Source organism: Mus caroli, chromosome 1, assembly GCF_900094665.2.
Source record: "Mus caroli chromosome 1, CAROLI_EIJ_v1.1, whole genome shotgun sequence".
NCBI classification, from domain to species: domain Eukaryota; kingdom Metazoa; phylum Chordata; class Mammalia; order Rodentia; family Muridae; genus Mus; species Mus caroli.
This window is the reverse complement of record NC_034570.1, coordinates 28,108,598-28,121,986: the sequence shown is the minus strand read 5'-3', so window position 1 is coordinate 28,121,986 and position 13,389 is coordinate 28,108,598.

Below are 13,389 nucleotides of genomic sequence, written 5' to 3'. Positions count from 1 at the left end.
ACTCACCAGCAGTCCCAAAATCCTGCGGCGGGGGTCGTGGGTAGCTGGCGGGTGTCAGGCAACCCTGCGCTCCCGCTACCCTGGCGCTGATCCTGTAGCTGTCTTTTTTTACTAGATTAACCATTTAATTTGAGGTACAGAAACCTTAAATTTTATTTCATTGAAGGCTTTCTTACAGTTCCAGAGTATGACTCCATGAGCACCATGGCAGGGAGCATGGAGGCAGGAAGGCAGGGATCGCACTGGAACAGTAGCTGAGAGCTTACATCTGATTCACAAGCACAAGGCAGAAGGAGAGAGAACCAATTGGAATATCATAGGATTTTGAAACCTCAAAGCCTGCCTGCAGTGACACACCTCCCCCAACAAGGTCACATTTCCTACTCCTTCCCAAACAGTTCCACCAGTTTGGGACCAATCATTCAAACATATGAGCCAGTGGGGGCCATTCTTATTCAAGACATCACAGATTATCTCAGTTTCAGGCCTTATAGTAGGGAATTTTATGCATTTGGAGTCAGTATTTGTGTAGGGTCAGAAATAGGGGTCTAATTGTATTCTTTGTCACATGGATATCCAGAGTTCTTATACATTTTTAGAGAGGCCAACTTCTCCTCAACATATGTTTTGGAATCATTGAGGACAAATATGTAGTTGTGGATGCATGTTTGTATCTGGGGTCCTGTGTTCTAGTCACTGATCTACACATTTGGTTTTTGTCCCAGTATCATGGTTTATTTATTTATTTTTGTTATCCTGACTTCCCTGTCACCTCAATTTTGAGCTAACACAATCCATTTCTCCATCTGAGTTGTTTCTTGTCAGTATGTATGTGTTTTAACTCCACAACACAAATGAAGCTAGAACAGAAATTGGTAGCAATGAAGATGCGTGGGTTCCTTGCTCTGATGGATCACACTATGTAGGTTTAATTCTTTGGACTGTTTTTATCTAAGGAATGTGGAAACCTTTGCTAAATTGGATTGGAAAAGCCATTGAATACTAGAAGCATGGTGCAATGGGCCATTTTAGTGGGAACAAAGAAGGTACGAATGCTAAAGAAATGTGGATATTTGAGGTCCAGCTCCTGGGGCTTTAGAGGGGAGCAATGACTTTATTAGGAACAGGGGCTATTCATATGGTATCGGCTAAGAATCTTGGCTGACTATGCTGAAGCTAAAGAAGCAGTTGTGATTGCCAAAGGCATTGTCACTGCTGGAGAGAGACGTCCTGTGCTTCACTGGACATCAGGAAAGCTTTATATCCAGGTCAGCATGCAGAAACCAATACAGCTCCCCATTATGAAAATACAATAAATAGTAGTCACCTCTTAGACAACAATAATTTGGGGGAATAAATGAATGGTGACATTATGATGTCTACTAGTTATTATGAGGAAGAGCAGAAGAGAGCAGGAAAAAACAGTGATTAAAGGCTTGATAAAAAAAAAGTAAGGGGGGGGGGAATGGATGAAAGTATTTTTGGTGGTCAGGGTCTAGGCTGAGTGGTTCCTGTAGTATTTCTTGGAGTCAACAAATAACTGAACCTCTTTTTTGATCCAATCTGCTAGTCTGTTGTATTGGTTGCTTTTCTATTGATGTGATAAAAATACCACGACTGAGCCAACTTAAAGAAGGAAGGGTTATTTTGGGCATATGGTTCCAGAGGGAGAAGAATCCACCATAGCAGGGTATCAGGGCAGCAAGTAGCTGGGATGTTACCTGAAGCAGCAACCACAAATCAGGAAGCAGGAAGAGCTAACCTGAAGTCTTTTGAAACCTTAAAGCCCACTCTCAGTTACATACTTATTCTTGCAAAGCCACACCTCCCAATCCTCCCCAAACACCCACCAACTCAGGACCACGTATTCAAATACCTGAGACTTATAGTATCATTAGTGTTTTCTTGTTCCTGGCCTCCTACCCAAACAATTGGAAACAAAGGCTCACACAGATTTGCCAAAGTAGCAAGATAACTCCATTCAAAGCAAACTGAGGGTACAGATTCAATGGTCTTCTTTTGATACTCAGAGAACCCAGTTATTGTTTGGGGCTTCATTTTATGGAGTTCAAAGGAAGGAGGAGTTTGGCTACTAAGGGCCATCTCATGGGATGTTCTTTATTTTGGTTGATAGGCCACATGATCACTTTTCTATTGGCCATTTCCTCCCCACAAGAATCTTAATCATCTTCATACTCAGCTATACAGCAGCCTCAGATGATGGAATAGAGATTCTGATTAAAAGTTTGACTACAGTTTTGTCTTTGTGTGTGTGTGTGTGTGTGTGCCCCAAAACACTTCCGACTGGATCAACCTTTCCATCCTTTATGTCCTGGTACATTGGGAATAGGTATGAGTAGAAAATGTTGGAAGTTGGTCATTGATGGAGGAGGAAAAGCTTATTTCATTGCTTAGTGTGTATGTGTACATGTAGCACATTGTGGCTGAGCATCTCAAATTTCTTTCTTTTTTCAATACTATTAGAATACCATGGACTTTTATTTGCTTGGTTCTACCAAGCTAGCTTTTCCATGTTTAGTCTTTTTTGCTTTCCCTGGCTTTAATTTAAAAAAAACTCAGGTCCTGTTTGTGCTAGGTGAGCCTTCCATCACTGAATTGATGTCCTCAGCAATGACCTCTGCATTATGATATTTTAAATAAAAAAAAAGAGGTGCATTTTAAAAAGTAAATGGTACATTGAAGATGTTTGTCATTTTGTAGTGGTTTTTAGTCGATTGACTTCTGGTCCCACTCTTAATATTTTCATTTATACCACTTTATTTTTGATATGTTCTATGCATCACTTTTGCTACATTTTTTATTTTATGTGTTTTGAATTTATTGCTTTTTAAAAATTTCTTCTCTCCCACATTTTATGGAAGTAGCTCATTCCATTTCCATTCTATTTGAAGTTATTGGAGTAGCTAGTCAACATCCCAATGTCCTCTCAACTCTGAAAAGCTTGCTTAACATACTTTTGCTGCCATAACTATTTCATCTGGTATTTATGTTTTCATCAGTATTTTGGGTATATCACATTTTAAACTCTACAAATTAAATATTAATTTGTGCAGGTGTATTTTAAAGTTGTCAGTATATCTGATCACTCTTCTTCCTAATATTTCAAGATTTCCATTTTTTAAAAAGATTTATTTATTTATTATATGTAAGTACACTGTAGCTGTCTTCAGACACTCCAGAAGAGGGAGTCAGAGCTCCTTATGGATAGTTGTGAGCCACCATGTGGTTGCTGGGTTTGAACTCAGGACTTCTGGAAGAGCAGTCAGTGCTCGCTGAGCCATCTCTCCAGCCCCTTAAACTTACTTTTTTTTTTTTTTTTTTTTTTTGGTTTTTCGAGACAAGGTTTCTCTGTGTAGTCCTGGCTGTCTTGGAACTCACTCTGTAGACCAGGCTGGCCTCGAACTCAGAAATTCACCTGTCTCTGCCTCCCAAGTGCTGGGATTAAAGGCATGTGCCACCATGCCGGGCTTCCATTTTTAAAAACTCAACTTCATTTTTATTATTTCAATAATTGTTCCTTATACAGGTTTCTCCAGTGGAAATCTTCTGATGGCCTGTTCTTTTTTTCAGATAGTTTATTGCAAAAATAGTTTGCATTTAGTCTATGAATGGATTTTTATTCTCTGTGCAATTCAGGATGAGAAATACTTTCCCACAGCATATTGGAACATACTTTAGCTGCCATAATTTTGTGTTTCATCTGGGACTGGAGATATAATTGACTGTGAGCCACCATGTGGGTCTTGGGGAATGGGACCCAGATTCTCTGGAAGTGCAGCCAATGTTCTTAGCTCCTTAGCCACCTCTTCAGTCACAAAAGAAAAAAAAAGAAGGTTATTCTAACTTTCTGATTGAAATCTTCTAGACAGGCATGGCATTATCAATTGTCAGTCCCGTCATGCCTCCAGGCTGTCCTCACTGAGGGATTTGGTTGAATAGTAAAGGTTGAAATCAACAATCTTTTCCATTCTTTGTGCCTTAGAAACATTTTTGAAGCATTTTTTTTATTCTTCTAGCCCATAATTTTTCAATTAACTAGGTTTTTCTTATAAAATATTTTTAGATCAAAAGAATGATTTACACAGAGCTAAAAACAGACAGAATCCATCCATTTTCTTCAGTGTTGGTGGAAGAAAAAAACTGGGACAAATGAACAGATGTGCCAAAAGGAAAACACGGGATGAAATCTCCTGGACTGTTGTTACTAACGGCTTTCAAAATTTTATCTATCTATCTATCTATCTATCTATCTATCTATCTATCTATCTATCTATCCATCCATCCATATATCCATCTTTCTGTCATTTTTTTGTGTGTGTATGCATCTATGTCACACACATGGCATAGTTGTAGAGGTCATAAAACTATTTGTGGGAGTTTGTTTTCTCCTTCTGCCATGTTGGTAACTCAGACCATTAGGATTCGCTACAAATACCTGTACCTGCTGAGCTATTTGCTGGCCCTCTATTGAAAAAAGCAAACTTCTGTTTTGTTGTTGCTGTTCTTTCCAAGTTTAATGCTAAGGACATGAAGACAGAGGTAAAGACTTAAGAGTGAGCACAGATACATAGAAAAACTGCAAGTTAATTTGAATTAAATTACAAAACACTATATGCTTTCATAAACATGTGCAACATTTTAGATACTGCCTAAACACACACACACACACACACACACACAGTGATTTCATTGTTATTATTTTGACAGATGTCTAGGTGGCAACACACATACACGTACACACACACATATACACAAACACACACATATACATACATACACACATGTACACACACAGTGATTTCATTGTTATTATTTTGACAGATGTCTAGGCTGCATATGGGATAGGAGGAATGATCTATCTTCACATCCTAACTTTGGGGAAGAGGTACTGTATCCAACTAAAGCAGTGATCTGAACTCAGAACCAGGCTTAGGCCCAGAGAAAGCACTGGAAGACATTCTCCTGGCCATTCCTCTGAATACTACAACTGGGAGGGCCACTTCCCAGTCTTGTTACCAGGTCGTGAACTATTCAATACCAACTAAATGTGGCTAGTACAGCTCAAGATCTGACTGGGGCTTAAGTGCTTAGAATTGCAGCCTTACTTATGTAAAAGAACCCATTCAAATAACAAACTGAAACCACCAAAGTAATACATCTAACAGGAGAATAGGAAAGAAAAAATACAGTAAATATTTTAGAGGACTTTGGCCAATTACTGTATGATCAGAAGCTTTTAAAATAATGACAGTTCAAATAGACAGTTTGACATACTTTCAAATATGCTTTCTTGAAATGGATTTTTAAAAACCCCATCAATTTTATACTAAAAGTTTAGTGCATTAGAATAAACTCAGATATTAGAACTCAAGTTGTTCATCCTCAGAAGGGCACTGTTTCAATTTAAATTAATAGCTTTTTTTTTTTTAAGTTTCTTCTCATTATGTGTATTAAAGTCAGTCTCTACCATTTTGGGAGTCGAAGTACTGAAAGTCATATAAAAGGTATAAAGGAATTACCTGGCGCTCGTCCCTCCTAGCAAATCCCTCTTCCTCAAAAGTGCTTGTCAGAGAATCCTATTAGTGCACAACAAAGAGGCAGCCTGGCTAGTGTGGCGCTGCCTCCCCCTCTGGTGACACTTTCTTCAGTGTTCTTGAGGCTATCTCATTTGACACTTTGGAAGGGCTGCCAAGTCCTTCCTCTCCCTGTAAACAAGGCTGTCACTCAAGAAGCATTCCCCGTGCTGAGGTGGGGAAAGGGGGTTAATGGCTTTGGAAATAGAAAACAGAACAGCCATCAAAAGGACTTTTAATACCAAGAGAATTATCGGGGAAATAATGGAAATCAAATGAAATAAGAATATAAATAGAGCGTGGTACAAGCTACGTTTGGTTAAAGGTTTCATATCCGTTGAAGTTTTGTGTTACCTGGGAAGAGTAATGAAAAGAAATGAAATAGATTGGAAACGGTTACCCTTGAGAAGTTATTTCTGACTTCTTGGCAGGGTTCCCCTGTGGCTGCTGATGCCTGTATACTGTGGCTCGTTCTTACTTTCTTTTCAACTTCAATTCTACTTTACAAGTCCGCCTTCCGATAGTCCCCCCCCCCGCCCCCCTTAGAATGTCTTTGATTTGTCATTTAGTTTAGTGCTTAAAGAAACGAGACGAGCCTCTGTATCTAGGGTAATACTGACATTTTAGGTTTCTGATGGGTGACCTTTTAGAGTCAAAATTTCTCAGAGAATTGTGAGAACTTACATTTCTGGGGAAGATTCTGTTCAATATGAGTATGAAGGCAGAGGAGACAGGATTTAGGAAAGTGGAGAGACACTTTCAGGAAGGACACCGGTCAACTTCAAAGCTGGGGAAATCATGTAGAGAGACTTTGTGCTATTACATTTAATTAAGCTTCTGAAGGGCTCAGCATTCTGGCTACCTGTGCATGTTTTATCACTGATTGGCTAGTCTGTTATAAAGCTCTTTTGTTTCTACAGATAGCAACTCAAGTAGTTGCTAACTCAATGACTCTCATATGATATTATTGTTATTAATTCAGTATACATTCATAAAGATTAGTATTCAGAATTCTGCTTCTAGGATAAAGAAGAGACTGCATTGCAGTTTATAGTCTAGTTAAGGACAGAGACACAATAGACAAATATATTTGTAATTATAAATAGTAAGAAATTGATTTATTTTAAAGGTGAATAAGAAGGAATCAGGTGTGGAGATTAGCTAATAATGATGCATAGAAAGGATACTAAAAGCTGCAATAGTAGTGACATATGCCTATAATCTTAGCCCTTGGGAGGCTGGGACAGGAGGATGGTAAATTCAAAGTTAGTCTGGGTTCACAAGTGAGAACCTGGCTCAGTATTAATAGTAATTATAATAAGAGAGGAACTGGGGAAAGACTGACTACTTTCTAATCACGAGGGGCTAGGTTTGAATCCCCAGTACCCATGAAAAAAGCACAGTATGGCTGCCTATACTTGTCAATCAAGCATTTGAATGGCAGAGATAGGTGTGTCCCAAGAGCATGCTGGTCAGACAGCCTAGACTCATCTGCCTCAAGGCAACTAGGCAGAGAGTAATAGCAACAGATACCTCATATTCTGTTCTGGCCTCCAACCTGCACAGTCTTGTACACAATTCACACACACACACACACACACACACACACACACACACACACACACGCCCCCCACAAGGAGCAAACTAACTAATAGGACATGGAGAAACTAACCCAATATACTTTGGTAGATGAGCTAGGCATGTGGGCTCACCTTAGGTAGAGTAAAACTGGAGACCTTTGTTATGTGGAATAGATATCTAAATATATCTAAATATTATTATGCTCTCGTGAGCTGCCTTGTGTCTGGGACCCAGTAGGTGTTTATGCTTTATACTGATAGTTGTAAAACAGGAAGGACTGTCACCTGCTCCAGCAAAAGCATGGCCAGGATGCACACAGCACATGCTGGAGGGGACTATTGCAGACCAGAGTGCATTGGGGCTCCAGGGAGCATAGGAACCCCCCAGCTTGCCTATGGGATTCTGAAAGGTCACATTTTTGAGATATTCATGGCAGATCTCCATGAATATTTTCTTACTATTGGGATGAAGGGGGGAAGCAAAACGAAGCAAAAGGCCAGCTTTGTCAGCCAATTTCCTAAGCTTTGTTTTGGTGCAGTGTTTGTGAGAATTCTGATGGAAGAATAACTTGCTAAAACTGTAGGACTCTGTGGGGAACATGTGCTAGGAAGTCAACTGCATAGAACAGACTCCTGGCGACATGTACAGAAGCTTCAAGCTCACACTGGAGTAGGTAACCTGGCAGATATCAGGTACACTCGGGCTACTTAATATTTTTAAGGTATGTATTGATGTTAATACTAAATACATAAATCTACTGAGTTACAACCCAAGACATAGTTCACTTGTAAATGCGTATGATTTAATGTTTTAAAATATGGTCTGAGTGTTGAGAATTTTAGGTAAGTATTGACCTCCATAGGACAATTCCCCACTCATTCACAGTTAGTCCTCACTATTCCCCACAAAAGTGAGCACTACCCACTTTGCACTTTATGAACATTTCTTACAGAGTGAGCTCTACAGCAGATGTTCCTTTGTGATTAGCTCCTTTCAGTTAGCAAAGGTTCATGGTTCATACATGCTCTTCTTGTGTGTCTGTATGTGTGTGGAGTATGTGTGTGTCTACATAGGTGCTGAGAGGCCAGAGATCAATGCTGTGTGTCTTCCTCAATCACTTTCCACCTGTGTTTTGAGACAGGGCCTCTCACTGGACCTGAAACTCACCGGTTACTGAGCTGACAGTGAGCTCCCAGAATCCCTCTGTTCCCACCTCAGCAGCACGGGGATTGCAGGCGTGCACTCCCATGCTTGACTTTTTCACATGTGTGCTAGGGATGGATCTGAACTCAGCTTCTCATGCTTCCTAGCAGACATCTTGCTTTCTGAGCCCTCTTCCTTTTAATCACTGACGTATGAATGCACCACGTTTTATCTCTCCACTCATTAGGTGGTGGATATGGCAAGTGCTTGTGTCTTTTGTCTGTTATAAATAATGTGGCATTCATCTCCATTTTCTTTCTGGGAGTCTGGTTTGGGTACATGTGAATGCCACCAGCCTTGATTACCAAGACTTTAATGAGTCTTGGGTGGATCATGATAGCAGCCAAATAAGTTTTTCTAGTTATCATTGCTCTACAAATACAAAAGCTAAATAGTCATTAACACACTAAACTTCCTCTTTTAGAGCTAAGGAAAAGAGGCAGCAGAGCCTGCTTTCAGAATAATAAAATGAAAACATACACTGAAGAAAGCAAGAAGATTTGCTTATCCATCCCCTGCAGTCAACAAACAGGCAGGGTTGGGCTGCCTCCTTATTAGGGGAGGGAGGAGAATTGAATCCAGGCCTTAGACTTGAAAAATCATGGACCCATTAGGATGAAACCCCGTGCTGGGTAAAACACCATGATCATTACTACCAGACCAACAGCCTTAATGGAGCTGCAGGAATTGCTATAGGCAGAGTGGCCGAGATGCCATAGATAGAGGCAAGCTGCCTCGACCACACCTCCCAGAGGAGTAAAATCTACTCTCTAAAGAGCATGGAAGGTAACCTACAACAAGACTCTGTCCGATAGCACAGTAGTCCATGAGATGCAGCACTCAGTAGAGACAATGACCATATATACTGCTATCTCACCATGCCAGGCAATAACATATAACTTGGTGACTTTTGTGATATTATAAAATCCTAAACAAATACAAGAAATACAACAGACCTTGCAGTGAATAGGATGAAGTCGGCTTCATGCTTCCTTCCTCAGGTGATGGTTGATTTGGCACATTCTGATAGCATCTCCTACTCTACACAGAGACCCCAAAATAACCAGATCCTATTTCTGCCTTCTCCCCAGTAAATCCAAGAGGAAAACCATTTGCAAATATAATATATATAGAGAGGAACCAAAGGAAGTGCCTTTTTCCCCAATCTGTACACAACAAATGCCCAGAGCAATCTGATTAACCAAAATCCTTCCTTTCATTAGATGGAGTCAAGAAAAATCTAGGCTAAGGCTGGATACAAAATGCTGCCTTTGAACAAATACCTTTCACCATGGCAAATGGTGGCCTTTTGAAAAAAATAAATAACTTAATACTAAGTCAACTGAAGTGTTACTGACATCAGACATTGAGCCAATAGCTATAGATGTTTTATAAATGTTTTCTACATGTGTACCATGTAGAATGTTAAAATAATTATCTAATTATAGCATGATGAAATGGGATACTGTACAAGATGGAGGATTCAATGTGAGGAGAAATGGCTATGAATAAATAATACACTCATTTTGGCCCAGTGGATAAGCACACTTGCCACCAAGCATGGTGCATATACACACCATCAAAGTAAAAAATGTAAATCCTTACAACATGAAAGAAAACCATACATAAGGAATTCACTAACTATGCAGTTTACATGGTTCACCAATACTGGCGAAAGTATGATTACACAGCAAGGAGAATTGAAGCTGGGGATCTTTCTGGAACTCACTATAACAGAGAAGGCTTTGTGACGGTAGTTGGATTTATTGGACCTGAATAGATTAGTAAGAGGTGTGAAAACAATACTTGTCCCTCCCCCCTGACCCCCTGAGAATGGTAAGTACACGCTCACAATACAAATGTTGTTTATGTTTGAGGGGAGGGGAGATTTTAATTAAGGGCGGTGAACAAAATACTGGTGATTTTTCAGAGACGGAGGTGGCTAGAGTATACCTCAGGAAAAGGAACAGAACACATTGAAGTGAAAATAGGTGAGAAGGCATCGAAAGAGCCAGTTCAGAGGGACATGGCTTTCATGTAAGGGAGACTAGAGTAGTCTAAGTTCATCTCACAAGCCTGTGATAAGTGCTAAGATGCCTGAAGTCCTTAAGGAGGATCCTGTTACAAAGATGCTGGGCAGAAAGGTAAATGGCTATTCTCCTCCTGCTGACTCTGACTCCCTTGGCCTTTGGATGAGTATAAGTAGCATCCCTTTCTATGTGACCACTGGTGTCTTCTAATTTCTATGGAGCTAAACATCCTACTTGAATCAGGGAGCCAGGTACAATCAGGGAACTAAGTATAGTCAAGGACACAGTCATCACAGCATATGAATCTAACAAAGGCCAGATTATAGGGAAGACTGTAAGCACCCTGCACAGAGCTTCCTGTGTTTACTAACCTATTAGAGGTTTCCAATTCAAGTAGCCCCTGTAATGAAAAAGTATAATGGAGGAATGGATGGAGGGAGGGAGGGTAGAAGGAAAGGAGGAGAAGGAAAGAAAGGGGAGAGATGGAGGAAAGGGAGGGGAGGGAGGGAAGGAAGAAGGAGGAAGCAAGAAGGAAGAAAAGAAGCAGGAAGGAACGAGGGAGGGAGGGACTGAAATGAAAAGAGGTGAAATGAAAGAAGGAGGGATGGAGATGAGAGGGAAAGGGAGAGAAGGAGGGAGGGAGGAGGGAGGGAGGGAACTAAGGAGGGAAGGAGGAAGGGAGGGAACAAAGGAGGGAAGGAGGGAGGGAAAGGTATTCTCTTTTCACTAATATTTAGTTTTGGGTTTTTGGAGACAGTCTTACTACATAGCTCAGATTGTTACTTACAATCTTCCTACCTTAGTCTCTGAGTTCTGAGATTACAGGCACATGCCACTATACATGGTTTGTTTTCAATCACAGCACAGCATTTCCTCCTATTATGAACTGGATAGACTTTAAAACACCTGTGATTTTGTTGCCAACTCTGGATATACCAATACACCTTTGCATGCAACAACAATGAACAGACAAGGGGACCATGAATTTGAAGGACAGGGAGAAAGGGGCTAGGAAAGAATGTGAAGCTGCTACATTTAATTGAAAATATGTTATCATAATTCTAAAGCCAATACTTGGACCTTACATTGGGTCTTGTTTTTAAGTGCGTGAAGAAGGAAAAGTTAAGTATGTATTTCATTCTCATAAGCCCCCTTTATCATGTATGTGCCTTGTACTTTTCAAATTCATAGTTCTGAAAAAAAAAGTCCAAAGGTTTTAGCCTCACAAAGAGGCCCCTGACTAAAAACATTCAGAATTATAGCTATGGAGGAAGAAAGTATTTGATCTTAAAGGAAGACTCGACACCAAGCCTGAGATAGAGGAAGATTTGTTCAGAATGCAGCTAAGTCTCCCAAGGTGTCTGGGATGGCATCTGAGGAAGGGTGACAATTGTCCTGTAAGACTAGACTCTGTAAGTGACATTCTCATGGCAATCATCAACTAGGTGCTTTTTAAAAACTATGATCAAGGCAAACAATGGGAACACAGCTCCAGAGAGAGTTAGTGTCATCCAAGTATTTGCTTTAACACAAAGGCACCAGCCTGCCCTTTGCCCCAGATCATCATCAGACTTTTAATGGTTATGCCTCTGAAGCAGTTCATTCCTGTACTTGATTCACCCAACCACTCCAGATACATATATGCTTTCCCACGGGGACTGAAAGACTAGTGCCATTAGGAACTTCAACACTCATAGGTCTGACCACATTATCCCGTCCTCAGATCATATGAATAAGCTTGCTGAGCTCTTCCAACAAGCCACCAAGATAATTAGAGCTCTTAATAATTAAAACCAATTGCCAGGTCAAGACAGATGGGAAAATTCCAACCTTTAGTGGATGCCCAGCACAGATGAGACATCTCTTCCATTTGCCCTTACAAGTCCCTGGTCTTCCAGTTGAGTGTCAAAGCAGCTCCTCAGTGGTCTCATCCTAGAAGAAAACCTGCAGGAGGTAGGCAAGGCTTGAGGCTAAGGATCTATGTAAGTTCTGCAGAGTGATGCTATCTCAACCTACCCTTCAGTGAGTGGCCAGCCTTAGCTGGGAAAACACACAGTCCATCAAGGGTTTGTGCAAATCACTAGGGAGAAACCACACGGGAAACACAGATGGAGGTAGACTCCTAAGAGACTAACATTTGGATAGTACCACAAATGTAGGCTCTTTTAGCAACAAGTGGCCACAACCTGAGGGCCAATAGGGAATCAAAGGTTCAAATTGATGGATTTGTGGAATTTGCATCAAAAGAAAGAAAAGCCAGTCTATCTTACTATTGCCTGTTCCTCTCCTCTCTGCTTTTGAAGTAACCACCCACCTACCTGTTTATGGAACCACAGCATATGTAAGAGTCGTATGCAATGTGGAATGCATAGCTCCACAATTTAGAATGCAACAAGCCAAGAGCTTCAGATCATCTCTTCAGACACTGTCACTTCAGGCCTCAGGAAAAGCAACCCAAGGTTATGGTGTAGAAGAGTGGTAGGGTCTGCAATGAAGACTCGGCACAGCACTTCAGATAGCCTGTAGGCAACTACTTAGTCCTTCTCTGTGTTTGTGAAAAGAATGAAAGAAAGCACTTACATAGGAAAAGAAAGCATCCGCCACTTATCTCTACAAGCAATAAATAAATAAGCTTCTGATAGTATACAGCACATGTTACAGTTTTGCAAAGATACTCAAAGCAGAACGGATTTGAAATTAACTTTAAGAAGCATGTATCAAACAGAATAGTATAAGGAGGAAACAAGTCTACCTTAACAGAAATCAAATTCCATTCCCTAGCATACTTGTTGAAGGGCCTCCTTTATGCAGTGACTTCTTACATACAATCTCTTTGATGACACTTGGCTTTAACAACTGGGAGCAAGGCACAGAGCAAGGACAGGCTCAGAAACGCAGAACCAGTCTTTCCATCTGAAAAACATGCGTGAGAGATGCTGAGAAAGTGGAGAGAAACAGCACGGGAAAGAAAACAAACATGT